The sequence below is a fragment of the Sesamum indicum genome, linkage group LG10 (genome assembly GCF_026168435.1).
Source record: "Sesamum indicum cultivar Baizhima isolate 11 linkage group LG10, ASM2616843v1, whole genome shotgun sequence".
NCBI classification, from domain to species: Eukaryota; Viridiplantae; Streptophyta; class Magnoliopsida; order Lamiales; family Pedaliaceae; genus Sesamum; species Sesamum indicum.
This window is the reverse complement of record NC_142666.1, coordinates 6405923-6426153: the sequence shown is the minus strand read 5'-3', so window position 1 is coordinate 6426153 and position 20231 is coordinate 6405923. Positions and strand designations below refer to the sequence as shown.

Sequence of the window (20231 nt, the reverse complement as noted above, 5' to 3'; positions counted from 1 at the left end):
TATCTCAGTGGGTGCGATCATACCAGCACTAATGCACCGGATCCCATCAGAACTCCGAAGCTAAGCGTGCTTGGGTGAGAGTAGTACTAGGATGGGTGACCCCCTGGGAAGTCCTCGTGTTGCACCCCTTTTTGCGAAATGCTCCTCCGACCCGTCCAGCTTCCTGCTTTTTCTCGACCGTTCCGCACACCCCAACCCCTGTATATCTCCCCCTGAGACCCCACGGCCGACTCATCACGAATGCGGCCAACGATCGAAAACGCGCCGGAATCCACCGAAAACGGCGAAATTTGGGCCACGAAATGTGGCACAACGGGGCAAGCCCAGCTGTCCACGTCGTGGAGCTCGCGGCGAGCTTCGCGTGCATAGGCTGCTCGCGGCGTGGCTCCACCAGTGCGCAAAGTTACGCCCCCCGAAAGATTCGACGTCCCACCTGTCGCTCCGCTGCTAGAGCATAAAAGGTTAAAGCGCGCATATCTCAGCGGGTGCGATCATACCAGCACTAATGCACCGGATCCCATCAGAACTCCGAAGTTAAGCGTGCTTGGGCGAGAGTAGTACTAGGATGGGTGACCCCCTGGGAAGTCCTCGTGTTGCACCCCTTTTTGCGAAATGCTCCTCCGACCCGTCCAGCTTCCTGCTTTTTCTCGACCGTTCCGCACACCCCAACCCCTGTATATCTCCCCCTGAGACCCCACGGCCGACTCATCACGAATGCGGCCAACGATCGAAAACGCGCCGGAATCCACCGAAAACGGCGAAATTTGGGCCACGAAATGTGGCACAACGGGGCAAGCCCAGCTGTCCACGTCGTGGAGCTCGCGGCGAGCTTCGCGTGCATAGGCTGCTCGCGGCGTGGCTCCACCAGTGCGCAAAGTTACGCCCCCCGAAAGATTCGACGTCCCACCTGTCGCTCCGCTGCTAGAGCATAAAAGGTTAAAGCGCGCATATCTCAGCGGGTGCGATCATACCAGCACTAATGCACCGGATCCCATCAGAACTCCGAAGTTAAGCGTGCTTGGGCGAGAATAGTACTAGGATGGGTGACCCCCTGGGAAGTCCTCGTGTTGCACCCCTTTTTGCGAAATGCTACTCCGACCCGTCCAGCTTCCTGCTTTTTCTCGACCGTTCCGCACACCCCAACCCCTGTATATCTCCCCCTGAGACCCCACGGCCGACTCATCACGAATGCGGCCAACGATCGAAAACGCGCCGGAATCCACCGAAAACGGCGAAATTTGGGCCACGAAATGTGTCACAACGGGGCAAGCCCAGCTGTCCACGTCGTGGAGCTCGCGGCGAGCTTCGCGTGCATAGGCTGCTCGCGGCGTGGCTCCACCAGTGCGCAAAGTTACGCCCCCCGGAAGATTCGACGTCCCACCTGTCGCTCCGCTGCTAGAGCATAAAAGGTTAAAGCGCGCATATCTCAGTGGGTGCGATCATACCAGCACTAATGCACCGGATCCCATCAGAATTCCGAAGCTAAGCGTGCTTGGGTGAGAGTAGTACTAGGATGGGTGACCCCCTGGGAAGTCCTCGTGTTGCACCCCTTTTTGCGAAATGCTCCTCCGACCCGTCCAGCTTCCTGCTTTTTCTCGACCGTTCCGCACACCCCAACCCCTGTATATCTCCCCCTGAGACCCCACGGCCGACTCATCACGAATGCGGCCAACGATCGAAAACGCGCTGGAATCCACCGAAAACGGCGAAATTTGGGCCACGAAATGTGGCACAACGGGGCAAGCCCAGCTGTCCACGTCGTGGAGCTCGCGGCGAGCTTCGCGTGCATAGGCTGCTCGCGGCGTGGCTCCACCAGTGCGCAAAGTTACGCCCCCCGAAAGATTCGACGTCCCACCTGTCGCTCCGCTGCTAGAGCATAAAAGGTTAAAGCGCGCATATCTCAGCGGGTGCGATCATACCAGCACTAATGCACCGGATCCCATCAGAACTCCGAAGTTAAGCGTGCTTGGGCGAGAGTAGTACTAGGATGGGTGACCCCCTGGGAAGTCCTCGTGTTGCACCCCTTTTTGCGAAATGCTCCTCCGACCCGTCCAGCTTCCTGCTTTTTCTCGACCGTTCCGCACACCCCAACCCCTGTATATCTCCCCCTGAGACCCCACGGCCGACTCATCACGAATGCGGCCAACGATCGAAAACGCGCCGGAATCCACCGAAAACGGCGAAATTTGGGCCACGAAATGTGGCACAACGGGGCAAGCCCAGCTGTCCACGTCGTGGAGCTCGCGGCGAGCTTCGCGTGCATAGGCTGCTCGCGGCGTGGCTCCACCAGTGCGCAAAGTTACGCCCCCCGGAAGATTCGACGTCCCACCTGTCGCTCCGCTGCTAGAGCATAAAAGGTTAAAGCGCGCATATCTCAGCGGGTGCGATCATACCAGCACTAATGCACCGGATCCCATCAGAACTCCGAAGTTAAGCGTGCTTGGGCGAGAATAGTACTAGGATGGGTGACCCCCTAGGAAGTCCTCGTGTTGCACCCCTTTTTGCGAAATGCTCCTCCGACCCGTCCAGCTTCCTGCTTTTTCTCGAGCGTTCCGCACACCCCAACCCCTGTATATCTCCCCCTGAGACCCCACGGCCGACTCATCACGAATGCGGCCAACGATCGAAAACGCGCCGGAATCCACCGAAAACGGCGAAATTTGGGCCACGAAATGTGTCACAACGGGGCAAGCCCAGCTGTCCACGTCGTGGAGCTCGCGGCGAGCTTCGCGTGCATAGGCTGCTCGCGGCGTGGCTCCACCAGTGCGCAAAGTTACGCCCCCCGGAAGATTCGACGTCCCACCTGTCGCTCCGCTGCTAGAGCATAAAAGGTTAAAGCGCGCATATCTCAGTGGGTGCGATCATACCAGCACTAATGCACCGGATCCCATCAGAACTCCGAAGCTAAGCGTGCTTGGGTGAGAGTAGTACTAGGATGGGTGACCCCCTGGGAAGTCCTCGTGTTGCACCCCTTTTTGCGAAATGCTCCTCCGACCCGTCCAGCTTCCTGCTTTTTCTCGACCGTTCCGCACACCCCAACCCCTGTATATCTCCCCCTGAGACCCCACGGCCGACTCATCACGAATGCGGCCAACGATCGAAAACGCGCCGGAATCCACCGAAAACGGCGAAATTTGGGCCACGAAATGTGGCACAACGGGGCAAGCCCAGCTGTCCACGTCGTGGAGCTCGCGGCGAGCTTCGCGTGCATAGGCTGCTCGCGGCGTGGCTCCACCAGTGCGCAAAGTTACGCCCCCCGGAAGATTCGACGTCCCACCTGTCGCTCCGCTGCTAGAGCATAAAAGGTTAAAGCGCGCATATCTCAGCGGGTGCGATCATACCAGCACTAATGCACCGGATCCCATCAGAACTCCGAAGTTAAGCGTGCTTGGGCGAGAGTAGTACTAGGATGGGTGACCCCCTCGGAAGTCCTCGTGTTGCACCCCTTTTTGCGAAATGCTCCTCCGACCCGTCCAGCTTCCTGCTTTTTCTCGACCGTTCCGCACACCCCAACCCCTGTATATCTCCCCCTGAGACCCCACGGCCGACTCATCACGAATGCGGCCAACGATCGAAAACGCGCCGGAATCCACCGAAAACGGCGAAATTTGGGCCACGAAATGTGGCACAACGGGGCAAGCCCAGCTGTCCACGTCGTGGAGCTCGCGGCGAGCTTCGCGTGCATAGGCTGCTCGCGGCGTGGCTCCACCAGTGCGCAAAGTTACGCCCCCCGGAAGATTCGACGTCCCACCTGTCGCTCCGCTGCTAGAGCATAAAAGGTTAAAGCGCGCATATCTCAGCGGGTGCGATCATACATTAATGCACCGGATCCCATCAGAACTCCGAAGTTAAGCGTGCTTGGGCGAGAGTAGTACTAGGATGGGTGACCCGCTGGGAAGTCCTCGTGTTGCACCCCTTTTTGCGAAATGCTCCTCCGACCCGTCCAGCTTCCTGCTTTTTCTCGACCGTTCCGCACACCCCAACCCCTGTATATCTCCCCTTGAGACCCCACGGCCGACTCATCACGAATGCGGCCAACGATCGAAAACGCGCCGGAATCCACCGAAAACGGCGAAATTTGGGCCACGAAATGTGTCACAACGGGGCAAGCCCAGCTGTCCACGTCGTGGAGCTCGCGGCGAGCTTCGCGTGCATAGGCTGCTCGCGGCGTGGCTCCACCAGTGCGCAAAGTTACGCCCCCCGGAAGATTCGACGTCCCACCTGTCGCTCCGCTGCTAGAGCATAAAAGGTTAAAGCGCGCATATCTCAGCGGGTGCGATCATACCAGCACTAATGCACCGGATCCCATCAGAACTCCGAAGCTAAGCGTGCTTGGGTGAGAGTAGTACTAGGATGGGTGACCCCCTGGGAAGTCCTCGTGTTGCACCCCTTTTTGCGAAATGCTCCTCCGACCCGTCCAGCTTCCTGCTTTTTCTCGACCGTTCCGCACACCCCAACCCCTGTATATCTCCCCTTGAGACCCCACGGCCGACTCATCACGAATGCGGCCAACGATCGAAAACGCGCCGGAATCCACCGAAAACGGCGAAATTTGGGCCACGAAATGTGGCACAACGGGGCAAGCCCAGCTGTCCACGTCGTGGAGCTCGCGGCGAGCTTCGCGTGCATAGGCTGCTCGCGGCGTGGCTCCACCAGTGCGCAAAGTTACGCCCCCCGAAAGATTCGACGTCCCACCTGTCGCTCCGCTGCTAGAGCATAAAAGGTTAAAGCGCGCATATCTCAGCGGGTGCGATCATACCAGCACTAATGCACCGGATCCCATCAGAACTCCGAAGTTAAGCGTGCTTGGGCGAGAGTAGTACTAGGATGGGTGACCCCCTGGGAAGTCCTCGTGTTGCACCCCTTTTTGCGAAATGCTCCTCCGACCCGTCCAGCTTCCTGCTTTTTCTCGACCGTTCCGCACACCCCAACCCCTGTATATCTCCCCCTGAGACCCCACGGCCGACTCATCACGAATGCGGCCAACGATCGAAAACGCGCCGGAATCCACCGAAAACGGCGAAATTTGGGCCACGAAATGTGGCACAACGGGGCAAGCCCAGCTGTCCACGTCGTGGAGCTCGCGGCGAGCTTCGCGTGCATAGGCTGCTCGCGGCGTGGCTCCACCAGTGCGCAAAGTTACGCCCCCCGGAAGATTCGACGTCCCACCTGTCGCTCCGCTGCTAGAGCATAAATGGTTAAAGCGCGCATATCTCAGCGGGTGCGATCATACCAGCACTAATGCACCGGATCCCATCAGAACTCCGAAGTTAAGCGTGCTTGGGCGAGAATAGTACTAGGATGGGTGACCCCCTGGGAAGTCCTCATGTTGCACCCCTTTTTGCGAAATGCTCCTCCGACCCGTCCAGCTTTCTGCTTTTTCTCGAGCGTTCCGCACACCCCAACCCCTGTATATCTCCCCCTGAGACCCCACGGCCGACTCATCACGAATGCGGCCAACGATCGAAAACGCGCCGGAATCCACCGAAAACGGCGAAATTTGGGCCACGAAATGTGGCACAACGGGGCAAGCCCAGCTGTCCACGTCGTGGAGCTCGCGGCGAGCTTCGCGTGCATAGGCTGCTCGCGGCGTGGCTCCACCAGTGCGCAAAGTTACGCCCCCCGGAAGATTCGACGTCCCACCTGTCGCTCCGCTGCTAGAGCATAAAAGGTTAAAGCGCGCATATCTCAGCGGGTGCGATCATACCAGCACTAATGCACCGGATCCCATCAGAACTCCGAAGTTAAGCGTGCTTGGGCGAGAGTAGTACTAGGATGGGTGACCCCCTGGGAAGTCCTCGTGTTGCACCCCTTTTTGCGAAATGCTCCTCCGACCCGTCCAGCTTCCTGCTTTTTCTCGACCGTTCCGCACACCCCAACCCCTGTATATCTCCCCCTGAGACCCCACGGCCGACTCATCACGAATGCGGCCAACGATCGAAAACGCGCCGGAATCCACCGAAAACGGCGAAATTTGGGCCACGAAATGTGGCACAACGTGGCAAGCCCAGCTGTCCACGTCGTGGAGCTCGCGGCGAGCTTCGCGTGCATAGGCTGCTCGCGGCGTGGCTCCACCAGTGCGCAAAGTTACGCCCCCCGAAAGATTCGACGTCCCACCTGTCGCTCCGCTGCTAGAGCATAAAAGGTTAAAGCGCGCATATCTCAGCGGGTGCGATCATACCAGCACTAATGCACCGGATCCCATCAGAACTCCGAAGTTAAGCGTGCTTGGGCGAGAATAGTACTAGGATGGGTGACCCCCTGGGAAGTCCTCGTGTTGCACCCCTTTTTGCGAAATGCTCCTCCGACCCGTCCAGCTTCCTGCTTTTTCTCGACCGTTCCGCACACCCCAACCCCTGTATATCTCCCCCTGAGACCCCACGGCCGACTCATCACGAATGCGGCCAACGATCGAAAACGCGCCGGAATCCACCGAAAACGGCGAAATTTGGGCCACGAAATGTGTCACAACGGGGCAAGCCCAGCTGTCCACGTCGTGGAGCTCGCGGCGAGCTTCGCGTGCATAGGCTGCTCGCGGCGTGGCTCCACCAGTGCGCAAAGTTACGCCCCCCGGAAGATTCGACGTCCCACCTGTCGCTCCGCTGCTAGAGCATAAAAGGTTAAAGCGCGCATATCTCAGTGGGTGCGATCATACCAGCACTAATGCACCGGATCCCATCAGAACTCCGAAGCTAAGCGTGCTTGGGTGAGAGTAGTACTAGGATGGGTGACCCCCTGGGAAGTCCTCGTGTTGCACCCCTTTTTGCGAAATGCTCCTCCGACCCGTCCAGCTTCCTGCTTTTTCTCGACCGTTCCGCACACCCCAACCCCTGTATATCTCCCCCTGAGACCCCACGGCCGACTCATCACGAATGCGGCCAACGATCGAAAACGCGCCGGAATCCACCGAAAACGGCGAAATTTGGGCCACGAAATGTGGCACAACGGGGCAAGCCCAGCTGTCCACGTCGTGGAGCTCGCGGCGAGCTTCGCGTGCATAGGCTGCTCGCGGCGTGGCTCCACCAGTGCGCAAAGTTACGCCCCCCGAAAGATTCGACGTCCCACCTGTCGCTCCGCTGCTAGAGCATAAAAGGTTAAAGCGCGCATATCTCAACGGGTGCGATCATACCAGCACTAATGCACCGGATCCCATCAGAACTCCGAAGTTAAGCGTGCTTGGGCGAGAGTAGTACTAGGATGGGTGACCCCCTGGGAAGTCCTCGTGTTGCACCCCTTTTTGCGAAATGCTCCTCCGACCCGTCCAGCTTCCTGCTTTTTCTCGACCGTTCCGCACACCCCAACCCCTGTATATCTCCCCCTGAGACCCCACGGCCGACTTATCACGAATGCGGCCAACGATCGAAAACGCGCCGGAATCCACCGAAAACGGCGAAATTTGGGCCACGAAATGTGGCACAACGGGGCAAGCCCAGCTGTCCACGTCGTGGAGCTCGCGGCGAGCTTCGCGTGCATAGGCTGCTCGCGGCGTGGCTCCACCAGTGCGCAAAGTTACGCCCCCCGGAAGATTCGACGTCCCACCTGTCGCTCCGCTGCTAGAGCATAAAAGGTTAAAGCGCGCATATCTCAGCGGGTGCGATCATACCAGCACTAATGCACCGGATCCCATCAGAACTCCGAAGTTAAGCGTGCTTGGGCGAGAGTAGTACTAGGATGGGTGACCCCCTGGGAAGTCCTCGTGTTGCACCCCTTTTTGCGAAATGCTCCTCCGACCCGTCCAGCTCCCTGCTTTTTCTCGACCGTTCCGCACACCCCAACCCCTGTATATCTCCCCCTGAGACCCCACGGCCGACTCATCACGAATGCGGCCAACGATCGAAAACGCTCCGGAATCCACCGAAAACGGCGAAATTTGGGCCACGAAATGTGGCACAACGGGGCAAGCCCAGCTGTCCACGTCGTGGAGCTCGCGGCGAGCTTCGCGTGCATAGGCTGCTCGCGGCGTGGCTCCACCAGTGCGCAAAGTTACGCCCCCCGGAAGATTCGACGTCCCACCTGTCGCTCCGCTGCTAGAGCATGAAAGGTTAAAGCGCGCATATCTCAGCGGGTGCGATCATACCAGCACTAATGCACCGGATCCCATCAGAACTCCGAAGTTAAGCGTGCTTGGGCGAGAGTAGTACTAGGATGGGTGACCCCTTGGGAAGTCCTCGTGTTGCACCCCTTTTTGCGAAATGCTCCTCCGACCCGTCCAGCTTCCTGCTTTTTCTCGACCGTTCCGCACACCCCAACCCCTGTATATCTCCCCCTGAGACCCCACGGCCGACTCATCACGAATGCGGCCAACGATCGAAAACGCGCCGGAATCCACCGAAAACGGCGAAATTTGGGCCACGAAATGTGGCACAACGTGGCAAGCCCAGCTGTCCACGTCGTGGAGCTCGCGGCGAGCTTCGCGTGCATAGGCTGCTCGCGGCGTGGCTCCACCAGTGCGCAAAGTTACGCCCCCCGAAAGATTCGACGTCCCACCTGTCGCTCCGCTGCTAGAGCATAAAAGGTTAAAGCGCGCATATCTCAGCGGGTGCGATCATACCAGCACTAATGCACCGGATCCCATCAGAACTCCGAAGTTAAGCGTGCTTGGGCGAGAATAGTACTAGGATGGGTGACCCCCTGGGAAGTCCTCGTGTTGCACCCCTTTTTGCGAAATGCTCCTCCGACCCGTCCAGCTTCCTGCTTTTTCTCGACCGTTCCGCACACCCCAACCCCTGTATATCTCCCCCTGAGACCCCACGGCCGACTCATCACGAATGCGGCCAACGATCGAAAACGCGCCGGAATCCACCGAAAACGGCGAAATTTGGGCCACGAAATGTGTCACAACGGGGCAAGCCCAGCTGTCCACGTCGTGGAGCTCGCGGCGAGCTTCGCGTGCATAGGCTGCTCGCGGCGTGGCTCCACCAGTGCGCAAAGTTACGCCCCCCGGAAGATTCGACGTCCCACCTGTCGCTCCGCTGCTAGAGCATAAAAGGTTAAAGCGCGCATATCTCAGTGGGTGCGATCATACCAGCACTAATGCACCGGATCCCATCAGAACTCCGAAGCTAAGCGTGCTTGGGTGAGAGTAGTACTAGGATGGGTGACCCCCTGGGAAGTCCTCGTGTTGCACCCCTTTTTGCGAAATGCTCCTCCGACCCGTCCAGCTTCCTGCTTTTTCTCGACCGTTCCGCACACCCCAACCCCTGTATATCTCCCCCTGAGACCCCACGGCCGACTCATCACGAATGCGGCCAACGATCGAAAACGCGCCGGAATCCACCGAAAACGGCGAAATTTGGGCCACGAAATGTGGCACAACGGGGCAAGCCCAGCTGTCCACGTCGTGGAGCTCGCGGCGAGCTTCGCGTGCATAGGCTGCTCGCGGCGTGGCTCCACCAGTGCGCAAAGTTACGCCCCCCGAAAGATTCGACGTCCCACCTGTCGCTCCGCTGCTAGAGCATAAAAGGTTAAAGCGCGCATATCTCAGCGGGTGCGATCATACCAGCACTAATGCACCGGATCCCATCAGAACTCCGAAGTTAAGCGTGCTTGGGCGAGAGTAGTACTAGGATGGGTGACCCCCTGGGAAGTCCTCGTGTTGCACCCCTTTTTGCGAAATGCTCCTCCGACCCGTCCAGCTTCCTGCTTTTTCTCGACCGTTCCGCACACCCCAACCCCTGTATATCTCCCCCTGAGACCCCACGGCCGACTCATCACGAATGCGGCCAACGATCGAAAACGCGCCGGAATCCACCGAAAACGGCGAAATTTGGGCCACGAAATGTGGCACAACGGGGCAAGCCCAGCTGTCCACGTCGTGGAGCTCGCGGCGAGCTTCGCGTGCATAGGCTGCTCGCGGCGTGGCTCCACCAGTGCGCAAAGTTACGCCCCCCGGAAGATTCGACGTCCCACCTGTCGCTCCGCTGCTAGAGCATAAAAGGTTAAAGCGCGCATATCTCAGCGGGTGCGATCATACCAGCACTAATGCACCGGATCCCATCAGAACTCCGAAGTTAAGCGTGCTTGGGCGAGAGTAGTACTAGGATGGGTGACCCCCTGGGAAGTCCTCGTGTTGCACCCCTTTTTGCGAAATGCTCCTCCGACCCGTCCAGCTCCCTGCTTTTTCTCGACCGTTCCGCACACCCCAACCCCTGTATATCTCCCCCTGAGACCCCACGGCCGACTCATCACGAATGCGGCCAACGATCGAAAACGCTCCGGAATCCACCGAAAACGGCGAAATTTGGGCCACGAAATGTGGCACAACGGGGCAAGCCCAGCTGTCCACGTCGTGGAGCTCGCGGCGAGCTTCGCGTGCATAGGCTGCTCGCGGCGTGGCTCCACCAGTGCGCAAAGTTACGCCCCCCGGAAGATTCGACGTCCCACCTGTCGCTCCGCTGCTAGAGCATGAAAGGTTAAAGCGCGCATATCTCAGCGGGTGCGATCATACCAGCACTAATGCACCGGATCCCATCAGAACTCCGAAGTTAAGCGTGCTTGGGCGAGAGTAGTACTAGGATGGGTGACCCCCTGGGAAGTCCTCGTGTTGCACCCCTTTTTGCGAAATGCTCCTCCGACCCGTCCAGCTTCCTGCTTTTTCTCGACCGTTCCGCACACCCCAACCCCTGTATATCTCCCCCTGAGACCCCACGGCCGACTCATCACGAATGCGGCCAACGATCGAAAACGCGCCGGAATCCACCGAAAACGGCGAAATTTGGGCCACGAAATGTGGCACAACGGGGCAAGCCCAGCTGTCCACGTCGTGGAGCTCGCGGCGAGCTTCGCGTGCATAGGCTGCTCGCGGCGTGGCTCCACCAGTGCGCAAAGTTACGCCCCCCGGAAGATTCGACGTCCCACCTGTCGCTCCGCTGCTAGAGCATAAAAGGTTAAAGCGCGCATATCTCAGCGGGTGCGATCATACCAGCACTAATGCACCGGATCCCATCAGAACTCCGAAGTTAAGCGTGCTCGGGCGAGAGTAGTACTAGGATGGGTGACCCCCTGGGAAGTCCTCGTGTTGCACCCCTTTTTGCGAAATGCTCCTCCGACCCGTCCAGCTTCCTGTTTTTTCTCGACCGTTCCGCACACCCCAACCCCTGTATATCTCCCCCTGAGACCCCACGGCCGACTCATCACGAATGCGGCCAACGATCGAAAACGCGCCGGAATCCACCGAAAACGGCGAAATTTGGGCCACGAAATGTGGCACAACGGGGCAAGCCCAGCTGTCCACGTCGTGGAGCTCGCGGCGAGCTTCGCGTGCATAGGCTGCTCGCGGCGTGGCTCCACCAGTGCGCAAAGTTACGCCCCCCGGAAGATTCGACGTCCCACCTGTCGCTCCGCTGCTAGAGCATAAAAGGTTAAAGCGCGCATATCTCAGCAGGTGCGATCATACCAGCACTAATGCACCGGATCCCATCAGAACTCCGAAGTTAAGCGTGCTTGGGCGAGAGTAGTACTAAGATGGGTGACCCCCTGGGAAGTCCTCGTGTTGCACCCCTTTTTGCGAAATGCTCCTCCGACCCGTCCAGCTTCCTACTTTTTCTCGACCGTTCCGCACACCCCAACCCCTGTGTATCTCCCCCTGAGACCCCACGGCCGACTCATCACGAATGCGGCCAACGATCGAAAACGCTCCGGAATCCACCGAAAACGGCGAAATTTGGGCCACGAAATGTGGCACAACGGGGCAAGCCCAGCTGTCCACGTCGTGGAGCTCGCGGCGAGCTTCGCGTGCATAGGCTGCTCGCGGCGTGGCTCCACCAGTGCGCAAAGTTACGCCCCCCGGAAGATTCGACGTCCCACCTGTCGCTCCGCTGCTAGAGCATGAAAGGTTAAAGCGCGCATATCTCAGCGGGTGCGATCATACCAGCACTAATGCACCGGATCCCATCAGAACTCCGAAGTTAAGCGTGCTTGGGCGAGAGTAGTACTAGGATGGGTGACCCCCTGGGAAGTCCTCGTGTTGCACCCCTTTTTGCGAAATGCTCCTCCGACCCGTCCAGCTTCCTGCTTTTTCTCGACCGTTCCGCACACCCCAACCCCTGTATATCTCCCCCTGAGACCCCACGGCCGACTCATCACGAATGCGGCCAACGATCGAAAACGCGCCGGAATCCACCGAAAACGGCGAAATTTGGGCCACGAAATGTGGCACAACGGGGCAAGCCCAGCTGTCCACGTCGTGGAGCTCGCGGCGAGCTTCGCGTGCATAGGCTGCTCGCGGCGTGGCTCCACCAGTGCGCAAAGTTACGCCCCCCGGAAGATTCGACGTCCCACCTGTCGCTCCGCTGCTAGAGCATAAAAGGTTAAAGCGCGCATATCTCAGCGGGTGCGATCATACCAGCACTAATGCACCGGATCCCATCAGAACTCCGAAGTTAAGCGTGCTTGGGCGAGAGTAGTACTAGGATGGGTGACCCCCTGGGAAGTCCTCGTGTTGCACCCCTTTTTGCGAAATGCTCCTCCGACCCGTCCAGCTTCCTGCTTTTTCTCGACCGTTCCGCACACCCCAACCCCTGTATATCTCCCCCTGAGACCCCACGGCCGACTCATCACGAATGCGGCCAACGATCGAAAACGCGCCGGAATCCACCGAAAACGGCGAAATTTGGGCCACGAAATGTGGCACAACGGGGCAAGCCCAGCTGTCCACGTCGTGGAGCTCGCGGCGAGCTTCGCGTGCATAGGCTGCTCGCGGCGTGGCTCCACCAGTGCGCAAAGTTACGCCCCCCGGAAGATTCGACGTCCCACCTGTCGCTCCGCTGCTAGAGCATAAAAGGTTAAAGCGCGCATATCTCAGCGGGTGCGATCATACCAGCACTAATGCACCGGATCCCATCAGAACTCCGAAGTTAAGCGTGCTTGGGCGAGAGTAGTACTAGGATGGGTGACCCCCTGGGAAGTCCTCGTGTTGCACCCCTTTTTGCGAAATGCTCCTCCGACCCGTCCAGCTCCCTGCTTTTTCTCGACCGTTCCGCACACCCCAACCCCTGTATATCTCCCCCTGAGACCCCACGGCCGACTCATCACGAATGCGGCCAACGATCGAAAACGCTCCGGAATCCACCGAAAACGGCGAAATTTGGGCCACGAAATGTGGCACAACGGGGCAAGCCCAGCTGTCCACGTCGTGGAGCTCGCGGCGAGCTTCGCGTGCATAGGCTGCTCGCGGCGTGGCTCCACCAGTGCGCAAAGTTACGCCCCCCGGAAGATTCGACGTCCCACCTGTCGCTCCGCTGCTAGAGCATGAAAGGTTAAAGCGCGCATATCTCAGCGGGTGCGATCATACCAGCACTAATGCACCGGATCCCATCAGAACTCCGAAGTTAAGCGTGCTTGGGCGAGAGTAGTACTAGGATGGGTGACCCCCTGGGAAGTCCTCGTGTTGCACCCCTTTTTGCGAAATGCTCCTCCGACCCGTCCAGCTTCCTGCTTTTTCTCGACCGTTCCGCACACCCCAACCCCTGTATATCTCCCCCTGAGACCCCACGGCCGACTCATCACGAATGCGGCCAACGATCGAAAACGCGCCGGAATCCACCGAAAACGGCGAAATTTGGGCCACGAAATGTGGCACAACGGGGCAAGCCCAGCTGTCCACGTCGTGGAGCTCGCGGCGAGCTTCGCGTGCATAGGCTGCTCGCGGCGTGGCTCCACCAGTGCGCAAAGTTACGCCCCCCGGAAGATTCGACGTCCCACCTGTCGCTCCGCTGCTAGAGCATAAAAGGTTAAAGCGCGCATATCTCAGCGGGTGCGATCATACCAGCACTAATGCACCGGATCCCATCAGAACTCCGAAGTTAAGCGTGCTCGGGCGAGAGTAGTACTAGGATGGGTGACCCCCTGGGAAGTCCTCGTGTTGCACCCCTTTTTGCGAAATGCTCCTCCGACCCGTCCAGCTTCCTGTTTTTTCTCGACCGTTCCGCACACCCCAACCCCTGTATATCTCCCCCTGAGACCCCACGGCCGACTCATCACGAATGCGGCCAACGATCGAAAACGCGCCGGAATCCACCGAAAACGGCGAAATTTGGGCCACGAAATGTGGCACAACGGGGCAAGCCCAGCTGTCCACGTCGTGGAGCTCGCGGCGAGCTTCGCGTGCATAGGCTGCTCGCGGCGTGGCTCCACCAGTGCGCAAAGTTACGCCCCCCGGAAGATTCGACGTCCCACCTGTCGCTCCGCTGCTAGAGCATAAAAGGTTAAAGCGCGCATATCTCAGCAGGTGCGATCATACCAGCACTAATGCACCGGATCCCATCAGAACTCCGAAGTTAAGCGTGCTTGGGCGAGAGTAGTACTAAGATGGGTGACCCCCTGGGAAGTCCTCGTGTTGCACCCCTTTTTGCGAAATGCTCCTCCGACCCGTCCAGCTTCCTACTTTTTCTCGACCGTTCCGCACACCCCAACCCCTGTGTATCTCCCCCTGAGACCCCACGGCCGACTCATCACGAATGCGGCCAACGATCGAAAACGCTCCGGAATCCACCGAAAACGGCGAAATTTGGGCCACGAAATGTGGCACAACGGGGCAAGCCCAGCTGTCCACGTCGTGGAGCTCGCGGCGAGCTTCGCGTGCATAGGCTGCTCGCGGCGTGGCTCCACCAGTGCGCAAAGTTACGCCCCCCGGAAGATTCGACGTCCCACCTGTCGCTCCGCTGCTAGAGCATGAAAGGTTAAAGCGCGCATATCTCAGCGGGTGCGATCATACCAGCACTAATGCACCGGATCCCATCAGAACTCCGAAGTTAAGCGTGCTTGGGCGAGAGTAGTACTAGGATGGGTGACCCCCTGGGAAGTCCTCGTGTTGCACCCCTTTTTGCGAAATGCTCCTCCGACCCGTCCAGCTTCCTGCTTTTTCTCGACCGTTCCGCACACCCCAACCCCTGTATATCTCCCCCTGAGACCCCACGGCCGACTCATCACGAATGCGGCCAACGATCGAAAACGCGCCGGAATCCACCGAAAACGGCGAAATTTGGGCCACGAAATGTGGCACAACGGGGCAAGCCCAGCTGTCCACGTCGTGGAGCTCGCGGCGAGCTTCGCGTGCATAGGCTGCTCGCGGCGTGGCTCCACCAGTGCGCAAAGTTACGCCCCCCGGAAGATTCGACGTCCCACCTGTCGCTCCGCTGCTAGAGCATAAAAGGTTAAAGCGCGCATATCTCAGCGGGTGCGATCATACCAGCACTAATGCACCGGATCCCATCAGAACTCCGAAGTTAAGCGTGCTTGGGCGAGAGTAGTACTAGGATGGGTGACCCCCTGGGAAGTCCTCGTGTTGCACCCCTTTTTGCGAAATGCTCCTCCGACCCGTCCAGCTCCCTGCTTTTTCTCGACCGTTCCGCACACCCCAACCCCTGTATATCTCCCCCTGAGACCCCACGGCCGACTCATCACGAATGCGGCCAACGATCGAAAACGCTCCGGAATCCACCGAAAACGGCGAAATTTGGGCCACGAAATGTGGCACAACGGGGCAAGCCCAGCTGTCCACGTCGTGGAGCTCGCGGCGAGCTTCGCGTGCATAGGCTGCTCGCGGCGTGGCTCCACCAGTGCGCAAAGTTACGCCCCCCGGAAGATTCGACGTCCCACCTGTCGCTCCGCTGCTAGAGCATGAAAGGTTAAAGCGCGCATATCTCAGCGGGTGCGATCATACCAGCACTAATGCACCGGATCCCATCAGAACTCCGAAGTTAAGCGTGCTTGGGCGAGAGTAGTACTAGGATGGGTGACCCCCTGGGAAGTCCTCGTGTTGCACCCCTTTTTGCGAAATGCTCCTCCGACCCGTCCAGCTTCCTGCTTTTTCTCGACCGTTCCGCACACCCCAACCCCTGTATATCTCCCCCTGAGACCCCACGGCCGACTCATCACGAATGCGGCCAACGATCGAAAACGCGCCGGAATCCACCGAAAACGGCGAAATTTGGGCCACGAAATGTGGCACAACGGGGCAAGCCCAGCTGTCCACGTCGTGGAGCTCGCGGCGAGCTTCGCGTGCATAGGCTGCTCGCGGCGTGGCTCCACCAGTGCGCAAAGTTACGCCCCCCGGAAGATTCGACGTCCCACCTGTCGCTCCGCTGCTAGAGCATAAAAGGTTAAAGCGCGCATATCTCAGCGGGTGCGATCATACCAGCACTAATGCACCGGATCCCATCAGAACTCCGAAGTTAAGCGTGCTCGGGCGAGAGTAGTACTAGGATGGGTGACCCCCTGGGAAGTCCTCGTGTTGCACCCCTTTTTGCGAAATGCTCCTCCGACCCGTCCAGCTTCCTGTTTTTTCTCGACCGTTCCGCACACCCCAACCCCTGTATATCTCCCCCTGAGACCCCACGGCCGACTCATCACGAATGCGGCCAACGATCGAAAACGCGCCGGAATCCACCGAAAACGGCGAAATTTGGGCCACGAAATGTGGCACAACGGGGCAAGCCCAGCTGTCCACGTCGTGGAGCTCGCGGCGAGCTTCGCGTGCATAGGCTGCTCGCGGCGTGGCTCCACCAGTGCGCAAAGTTACGCCCCCCGGAAGATTCGACGTCCCACCTGTCGCTCCGCTGCTAGAGCATAAAAGGTTAAAGCGCGCATATCTCAGCAGGTGCGATCATACCAGCACTAATGCACCGGATCCCATCAGAACTCCGAAGTTAAGCGTGCTTGGGCGAGAGTAGTACTAAGATGGGTGACCCCCTGGGAAGTCCTCGTGTTGCACCCCTTTTTGCGAAATGCTCCTCCGACCCGTCCAGCTTCCTACTTTTTCTCGACCGTTCCGCACACCCCAACCCCTGTGTATCTCCCCCTGAGATCCCACGGCCGACTCATCACGAATGCGGCCAACGATCGAAAACGCTCCGGAATCCACCGAAAACGGCGAAATTTGGGCCACGAAATGTGGCACAACGGGGCAAGCCCAGCTGTCCACGTCGTGGAGCTCGCGGCGAGCTTCGCGTGCATAGGCTGCTCGCGGCGTGGCTCCACCAGTGCGCAAAGTTACGCCCCCCGGAAGATTCGACGTCCCACCTGTCGCTCCGCTGCTAGAGCATGAAAGGTTAAAGCGCGCATATCTCAGCGGGTGCGATCATACCAGCACTAATGCACCGGATCCCATCAGAACTCCGAAGTTAAGCGTGCTTGGGCGAGAGTAGTACTAGGATGGGTGACCCCCTGGGAAGTCCTCGTGTTGCACCCCTTTTTGCGAAATGCTCCTCCGACCCGTCCAGCTTCCTGCTTTTTCTCGACCGTTCCGCACACCCCAACCCCTGTGTATCTCCCCCTGAGACCCCACGGCCGACTCATCACGAATGCGGCCAACGATCGAAAACGCTCCGGAATCCACCGAAAACGGCGAAATTTGGGCCACGAAATGTGGCACAACGGGGCAAGCCCAACTGTCCACGTCGTGGAGCTCGCGGCGAGCTTCGCGTGCATAGGCTGCTCGCGGCGTGGCTCCACCAGTGCGCAAAGTTACGCCCCCCGGAAGATTCGACGTCCCACCTGTCGCTCCGCTGCTAGAGCATGAAAGGTTAAAGCGCGCATATCTCAGCGGGTGCGATCATACCAGCACTAATGCACCGGATCCCATCAGAACTCCGAAGTTAAGCGTGCTTGGGCGAGAGTAGTACTAGGATGGGTGACCCCCTGGGAAGTCCTCGTGTTGCACCCCTTTTTGCGAAATGCTCCTCCGACCCGTCCAGCTTCCTGCTTTTTCTCGACCGTTCCGCACACCCCAACCCCTGTATATCTCCCCCTGAGACCCCACGGCCGACTCATCACGAATGCGGCCAACGATCGAAAACGCGCCGGAATCCACCGAAAACGGCGAAATTTGGGCCACGAAATGTGGCACAACGGGGCAAGCCCAGCTGTCCACGTCGTGGAGCTCGCGGCGAGCTTCGCGTGCATAGGCTGCTCGCGGCGTGGCTCCACCAGTGCGCAAAGTTACGCCCCCCGGAAGATTCGACGTCCCACCTGTCGCTCCGCTGCTAGAGCATAAAAGGTTAAAGCGCGCATATCTCAGCGGGTGCGATCATACCAGCACTAATGCACCGGATCCCATCAGAACTCCGAAGTCAAGCGTGCTTGGGCGAGAGTAGTACTAGGATGGGTGACCCCCTGGGAAGTCCTCGTGTTGCACCCCTTTTTACGAAATGCTCCTCCGACCCGTCCAGCTTCCTGCTTTTTCTCGACCGTTCCGCACACCCCAACCCCTGTATATCTCCCCCTGAGACCTCACGGCCGACTCATCACGAATGCGGCCAACGATCGAAAATGCGCCGGAATCCACCGAAAACGGCGAAATTTGGACCACGAAATGTGGCACAACGGGGCAAGCCCAACTGTCCACGTCGTGGAGCTCGCGGCGAGCTTCGCGTGCATAGGCTGCTCGCGGCGTGGCTCCACCAGTGCGCAAAGTTACGCCCCCCGGAAGATTCGACGTCCCACCTGTCGCTCCGCTGCTAGAGCATAAAAGGTTAAAGCGCGCATATCTCAGCGTGTGCGATCATACCAGCACTAATGCACCGGATCCCATCAGAACTCCAAAGTTAAGCGTGCTTGGGCGAGAGTAGTACTAGGATGGGTGACCCCCTGGGAAGTCCTCGTGTTGCACCCCTTTTTGCGAAATGCTCCTCCGACCCGTCCAGCTTCCTGCTTTTTCTCGACCGTTCCGCACACCCCAACCCCTGTATATCTCCCCCTGAGACCCCACGGCCGACTCATCACGAATGCGGCCAACGATCGAAAACGCGCCGGAATCCACCGAAAACGGCGAAATTTGGGCCACGAAATGTGGCACAACGGGGCAAGCCCAGCTGTCCACGTCGTGGAGCTCGCGGCGAGCTTCGCGTGCATAGGCTGCTCGCGGCGTGGCTCCACCAGTGCGCAAAGTTACGCCCCCCGGAAGATTCGACGTCCCACCTGTCGCTCCGCTGCTAGAGCATAAAAGGTTAAAGCGCGCATATCTCAGCGGGTGCGATCATACCAGCACTAATGCACCGGATCCCATCAGAACTCCGAAGTCAAGCGTGCTTGGGCGAGAGTAGTACTAGGATGGGTGACCCCCTGGGAAGTCCTCGTGTTGCACCCCTTTTTACGAAATGCTCCTCCGACCCGTCCAGCTTCCTGCTTTTTCTCGACCGTTCCGCACACCCCAACCCCTGTATATCTCCCCCTGAGACCTCACGGCCGACTCATCACGAATGCGGCCAACGATCGAAAATGCGCCGGAATCCACCGAAAACGGCGAAATTTGGACCACGAAATGTGGCACAACGGGGCAAGCCCAGCTGTCCACGTCGTGGAGCTCGCGGCGAGCTTCGTGTGCATAGGCTGCTCGCGGCGTGGCTCCACCAGTGCGCAAAGTTACGCCCTCGGAAGATTCGACGTCCCACCTGTCGCTCCGCTGCTAGAGCATAAAAGGTTAAAGCGCGCATATCTCAGCGGGTGCGATCATACCAGCACTAATGCACCGGATCCCATCAGAACTCCGAAGCTAAGCGTGCTTGGGCGAGAGTAGTACTAGGATGGGTGACCCCCTGGGAAGTCCTCGTGTTGCACCCCTTTTTGTGAAATGCTCCTCCGACCCGTCCAGCTTCCTGCTTTTTCTCGACCGTTCCGCACACCCCAACCCCTGTATATCTCCCCCTGAGACCCCACGGCCGACTCATCACGAATGCGGCCAACGATCGAAAACGCGCCGGAATCCACCGAAAACGGCGAAATTTGGGCCACGAAATGTGGCACAACGGGGCAAGCCCAGCTGTCCACGTCGTGGAGCTCGCGGCGAGCTTCGCGTGCATAGGCTGCTCGCGGCGTGGCTCCACCAGTGCGCAAAGTTACGCCCCCCGGAAGATTCGACGTCCCACCTGTCGCTCCGCTGCTAGAGCATAAAAGGTTAAAGCGCGCATATCTCAGCGGGTGCGATCATACCAGCACTAATGCACCGGATCCCATCAGAACTCCGAAGTCAAGCGTGCTTGGGCGAGAGTAGTACTAGGATGGGTGACCCCCTGGGAAGTCCTCGTGTTGCACCCCTTTTTACGAAATGCTCCTCCGACCCGTCCAGCTTCCTGCTTTTTCTCGACCGTTCCGCACACCCCAACCCCTGTATATCTCCCCCTGAGACCTCACGGCCGACTCATCACGAATGCGGCCAACGATCGAAAATGCGCCGGAATCCACCGAAAACGGCGAAATTTGGACCACGAAATGTGGCACAACGGGGCAAGCCCAGC

The 20231-nt window shown here is 59.0% G+C and overlaps 42 non-coding genes and 1 pseudogene across 42 annotated transcripts; all 43 read left to right on the top strand.

The window, feature by feature from the left end:
* The first annotated feature begins 9 nt into the window (after window positions 1–9).
* LOC148786205 (5S ribosomal RNA) lies at window positions 10–128 on the top strand. Its single transcript, XR_016061829.1, has one exon. It is a non-coding gene; the product is annotated as a 5S ribosomal RNA (ribosomal RNA).
* Window positions 129–483: 355 nt separating this feature from the next.
* Window positions 484–602, top strand: LOC148786204 (5S ribosomal RNA). The gene has a single exon (XR_016062506.1). It is a non-coding gene; the product is annotated as a 5S ribosomal RNA (ribosomal RNA).
* Window positions 603–957: 355 nt separating this feature from the next.
* On the top strand, window positions 958–1076 carry LOC148786203 (5S ribosomal RNA). Its single transcript, XR_016068122.1, has one exon. It is a non-coding gene; the product is annotated as a 5S ribosomal RNA (ribosomal RNA).
* Window positions 1077–1431: 355 nt separating this feature from the next.
* LOC148786202 (5S ribosomal RNA) lies at window positions 1432–1550 on the top strand. Its single transcript, XR_016062172.1, has one exon. It is a non-coding gene; the product is annotated as a 5S ribosomal RNA (ribosomal RNA).
* Window positions 1551–1905: 355 nt separating this feature from the next.
* LOC148786201 (5S ribosomal RNA) lies at window positions 1906–2024 on the top strand. The gene has a single exon (XR_016062504.1). It is a non-coding gene; the product is annotated as a 5S ribosomal RNA (ribosomal RNA).
* A 355-nt stretch (window positions 2025–2379) lies between these two features.
* Window positions 2380–2498, top strand: LOC148786200 (5S ribosomal RNA). The gene has a single exon (XR_016062024.1). It is a non-coding gene; the product is annotated as a 5S ribosomal RNA (ribosomal RNA).
* Window positions 2499–2853: 355 nt separating this feature from the next.
* Window positions 2854–2972, top strand: LOC148786199 (5S ribosomal RNA). Its single transcript, XR_016061828.1, has one exon. It is a non-coding gene; the product is annotated as a 5S ribosomal RNA (ribosomal RNA).
* Window positions 2973–3327: 355 nt separating this feature from the next.
* LOC148786198 (5S ribosomal RNA) lies at window positions 3328–3446 on the top strand. The gene has a single exon (XR_016061870.1). It is a non-coding gene; the product is annotated as a 5S ribosomal RNA (ribosomal RNA).
* Window positions 3447–3801: 355 nt separating this feature from the next.
* LOC148786197 (5S ribosomal RNA) lies at window positions 3802–3916 on the top strand (annotated as a pseudogene).
* A 355-nt stretch (window positions 3917–4271) lies between these two features.
* LOC148786196 (5S ribosomal RNA) lies at window positions 4272–4390 on the top strand. The gene has a single exon (XR_016061827.1). It is a non-coding gene; the product is annotated as a 5S ribosomal RNA (ribosomal RNA).
* Window positions 4391–4745: 355 nt separating this feature from the next.
* LOC148786195 (5S ribosomal RNA) lies at window positions 4746–4864 on the top strand. The gene has a single exon (XR_016062503.1). It is a non-coding gene; the product is annotated as a 5S ribosomal RNA (ribosomal RNA).
* Window positions 4865–5219: 355 nt separating this feature from the next.
* LOC148786194 (5S ribosomal RNA) lies at window positions 5220–5338 on the top strand. Its single transcript, XR_016062149.1, has one exon. It is a non-coding gene; the product is annotated as a 5S ribosomal RNA (ribosomal RNA).
* Window positions 5339–5693: 355 nt separating this feature from the next.
* On the top strand, window positions 5694–5812 carry LOC148786193 (5S ribosomal RNA). The gene has a single exon (XR_016062502.1). It is a non-coding gene; the product is annotated as a 5S ribosomal RNA (ribosomal RNA).
* Window positions 5813–6167: 355 nt separating this feature from the next.
* LOC148786192 (5S ribosomal RNA) lies at window positions 6168–6286 on the top strand. Its single transcript, XR_016068121.1, has one exon. It is a non-coding gene; the product is annotated as a 5S ribosomal RNA (ribosomal RNA).
* Window positions 6287–6641: 355 nt separating this feature from the next.
* On the top strand, window positions 6642–6760 carry LOC148786191 (5S ribosomal RNA). The gene has a single exon (XR_016061826.1). It is a non-coding gene; the product is annotated as a 5S ribosomal RNA (ribosomal RNA).
* Window positions 6761–7115: 355 nt separating this feature from the next.
* On the top strand, window positions 7116–7234 carry LOC148786190 (5S ribosomal RNA). The gene has a single exon (XR_016062501.1). It is a non-coding gene; the product is annotated as a 5S ribosomal RNA (ribosomal RNA).
* Window positions 7235–7589: 355 nt separating this feature from the next.
* Window positions 7590–7708, top strand: LOC148786189 (5S ribosomal RNA). Its single transcript, XR_016062500.1, has one exon. It is a non-coding gene; the product is annotated as a 5S ribosomal RNA (ribosomal RNA).
* Window positions 7709–8063: 355 nt separating this feature from the next.
* On the top strand, window positions 8064–8182 carry LOC148786188 (5S ribosomal RNA). The gene has a single exon (XR_016068088.1). It is a non-coding gene; the product is annotated as a 5S ribosomal RNA (ribosomal RNA).
* A 355-nt stretch (window positions 8183–8537) lies between these two features.
* Window positions 8538–8656, top strand: LOC148786187 (5S ribosomal RNA). Its single transcript, XR_016068120.1, has one exon. It is a non-coding gene; the product is annotated as a 5S ribosomal RNA (ribosomal RNA).
* A 355-nt stretch (window positions 8657–9011) lies between these two features.
* On the top strand, window positions 9012–9130 carry LOC148786186 (5S ribosomal RNA). The gene has a single exon (XR_016061825.1). It is a non-coding gene; the product is annotated as a 5S ribosomal RNA (ribosomal RNA).
* A 355-nt stretch (window positions 9131–9485) lies between these two features.
* LOC148786185 (5S ribosomal RNA) lies at window positions 9486–9604 on the top strand. Its single transcript, XR_016062499.1, has one exon. It is a non-coding gene; the product is annotated as a 5S ribosomal RNA (ribosomal RNA).
* Window positions 9605–9959: 355 nt separating this feature from the next.
* LOC148786184 (5S ribosomal RNA) lies at window positions 9960–10078 on the top strand. Its single transcript, XR_016062497.1, has one exon. It is a non-coding gene; the product is annotated as a 5S ribosomal RNA (ribosomal RNA).
* A 355-nt stretch (window positions 10079–10433) lies between these two features.
* On the top strand, window positions 10434–10552 carry LOC148786183 (5S ribosomal RNA). The gene has a single exon (XR_016062496.1). It is a non-coding gene; the product is annotated as a 5S ribosomal RNA (ribosomal RNA).
* Window positions 10553–10907: 355 nt separating this feature from the next.
* Window positions 10908–11026, top strand: LOC148786182 (5S ribosomal RNA). Its single transcript, XR_016068095.1, has one exon. It is a non-coding gene; the product is annotated as a 5S ribosomal RNA (ribosomal RNA).
* Window positions 11027–11381: 355 nt separating this feature from the next.
* Window positions 11382–11500, top strand: LOC148786181 (5S ribosomal RNA). Its single transcript, XR_016061853.1, has one exon. It is a non-coding gene; the product is annotated as a 5S ribosomal RNA (ribosomal RNA).
* A 355-nt stretch (window positions 11501–11855) lies between these two features.
* On the top strand, window positions 11856–11974 carry LOC148786180 (5S ribosomal RNA). The gene has a single exon (XR_016062495.1). It is a non-coding gene; the product is annotated as a 5S ribosomal RNA (ribosomal RNA).
* A 355-nt stretch (window positions 11975–12329) lies between these two features.
* On the top strand, window positions 12330–12448 carry LOC148786179 (5S ribosomal RNA). Its single transcript, XR_016062494.1, has one exon. It is a non-coding gene; the product is annotated as a 5S ribosomal RNA (ribosomal RNA).
* Window positions 12449–12803: 355 nt separating this feature from the next.
* On the top strand, window positions 12804–12922 carry LOC148786178 (5S ribosomal RNA). Its single transcript, XR_016062493.1, has one exon. It is a non-coding gene; the product is annotated as a 5S ribosomal RNA (ribosomal RNA).
* A 355-nt stretch (window positions 12923–13277) lies between these two features.
* On the top strand, window positions 13278–13396 carry LOC148786177 (5S ribosomal RNA). Its single transcript, XR_016062492.1, has one exon. It is a non-coding gene; the product is annotated as a 5S ribosomal RNA (ribosomal RNA).
* A 355-nt stretch (window positions 13397–13751) lies between these two features.
* Window positions 13752–13870, top strand: LOC148786176 (5S ribosomal RNA). The gene has a single exon (XR_016068094.1). It is a non-coding gene; the product is annotated as a 5S ribosomal RNA (ribosomal RNA).
* Window positions 13871–14225: 355 nt separating this feature from the next.
* Window positions 14226–14344, top strand: LOC148786175 (5S ribosomal RNA). The gene has a single exon (XR_016061852.1). It is a non-coding gene; the product is annotated as a 5S ribosomal RNA (ribosomal RNA).
* A 355-nt stretch (window positions 14345–14699) lies between these two features.
* LOC148786174 (5S ribosomal RNA) lies at window positions 14700–14818 on the top strand. The gene has a single exon (XR_016062491.1). It is a non-coding gene; the product is annotated as a 5S ribosomal RNA (ribosomal RNA).
* Window positions 14819–15173: 355 nt separating this feature from the next.
* Window positions 15174–15292, top strand: LOC148786173 (5S ribosomal RNA). The gene has a single exon (XR_016062490.1). It is a non-coding gene; the product is annotated as a 5S ribosomal RNA (ribosomal RNA).
* A 355-nt stretch (window positions 15293–15647) lies between these two features.
* On the top strand, window positions 15648–15766 carry LOC148786172 (5S ribosomal RNA). The gene has a single exon (XR_016062489.1). It is a non-coding gene; the product is annotated as a 5S ribosomal RNA (ribosomal RNA).
* Window positions 15767–16121: 355 nt separating this feature from the next.
* On the top strand, window positions 16122–16240 carry LOC148786171 (5S ribosomal RNA). The gene has a single exon (XR_016068092.1). It is a non-coding gene; the product is annotated as a 5S ribosomal RNA (ribosomal RNA).
* Window positions 16241–16595: 355 nt separating this feature from the next.
* LOC148786170 (5S ribosomal RNA) lies at window positions 16596–16714 on the top strand. Its single transcript, XR_016061851.1, has one exon. It is a non-coding gene; the product is annotated as a 5S ribosomal RNA (ribosomal RNA).
* A 355-nt stretch (window positions 16715–17069) lies between these two features.
* Window positions 17070–17188, top strand: LOC148786169 (5S ribosomal RNA). The gene has a single exon (XR_016062488.1). It is a non-coding gene; the product is annotated as a 5S ribosomal RNA (ribosomal RNA).
* Window positions 17189–17543: 355 nt separating this feature from the next.
* On the top strand, window positions 17544–17662 carry LOC148786168 (5S ribosomal RNA). The gene has a single exon (XR_016062486.1). It is a non-coding gene; the product is annotated as a 5S ribosomal RNA (ribosomal RNA).
* Window positions 17663–18017: 355 nt separating this feature from the next.
* LOC148786167 (5S ribosomal RNA) lies at window positions 18018–18136 on the top strand. The gene has a single exon (XR_016068331.1). It is a non-coding gene; the product is annotated as a 5S ribosomal RNA (ribosomal RNA).
* A 355-nt stretch (window positions 18137–18491) lies between these two features.
* Window positions 18492–18610, top strand: LOC148786166 (5S ribosomal RNA). The gene has a single exon (XR_016062165.1). It is a non-coding gene; the product is annotated as a 5S ribosomal RNA (ribosomal RNA).
* Window positions 18611–18965: 355 nt separating this feature from the next.
* On the top strand, window positions 18966–19084 carry LOC148786165 (5S ribosomal RNA). The gene has a single exon (XR_016068330.1). It is a non-coding gene; the product is annotated as a 5S ribosomal RNA (ribosomal RNA).
* A 354-nt stretch (window positions 19085–19438) lies between these two features.
* Window positions 19439–19557, top strand: LOC148786164 (5S ribosomal RNA). Its single transcript, XR_016068063.1, has one exon. It is a non-coding gene; the product is annotated as a 5S ribosomal RNA (ribosomal RNA).
* A 355-nt stretch (window positions 19558–19912) lies between these two features.
* On the top strand, window positions 19913–20031 carry LOC148786163 (5S ribosomal RNA). Its single transcript, XR_016068329.1, has one exon. It is a non-coding gene; the product is annotated as a 5S ribosomal RNA (ribosomal RNA).
* The last annotated feature ends 200 nt before the right edge of the window (window positions 20032–20231 follow it).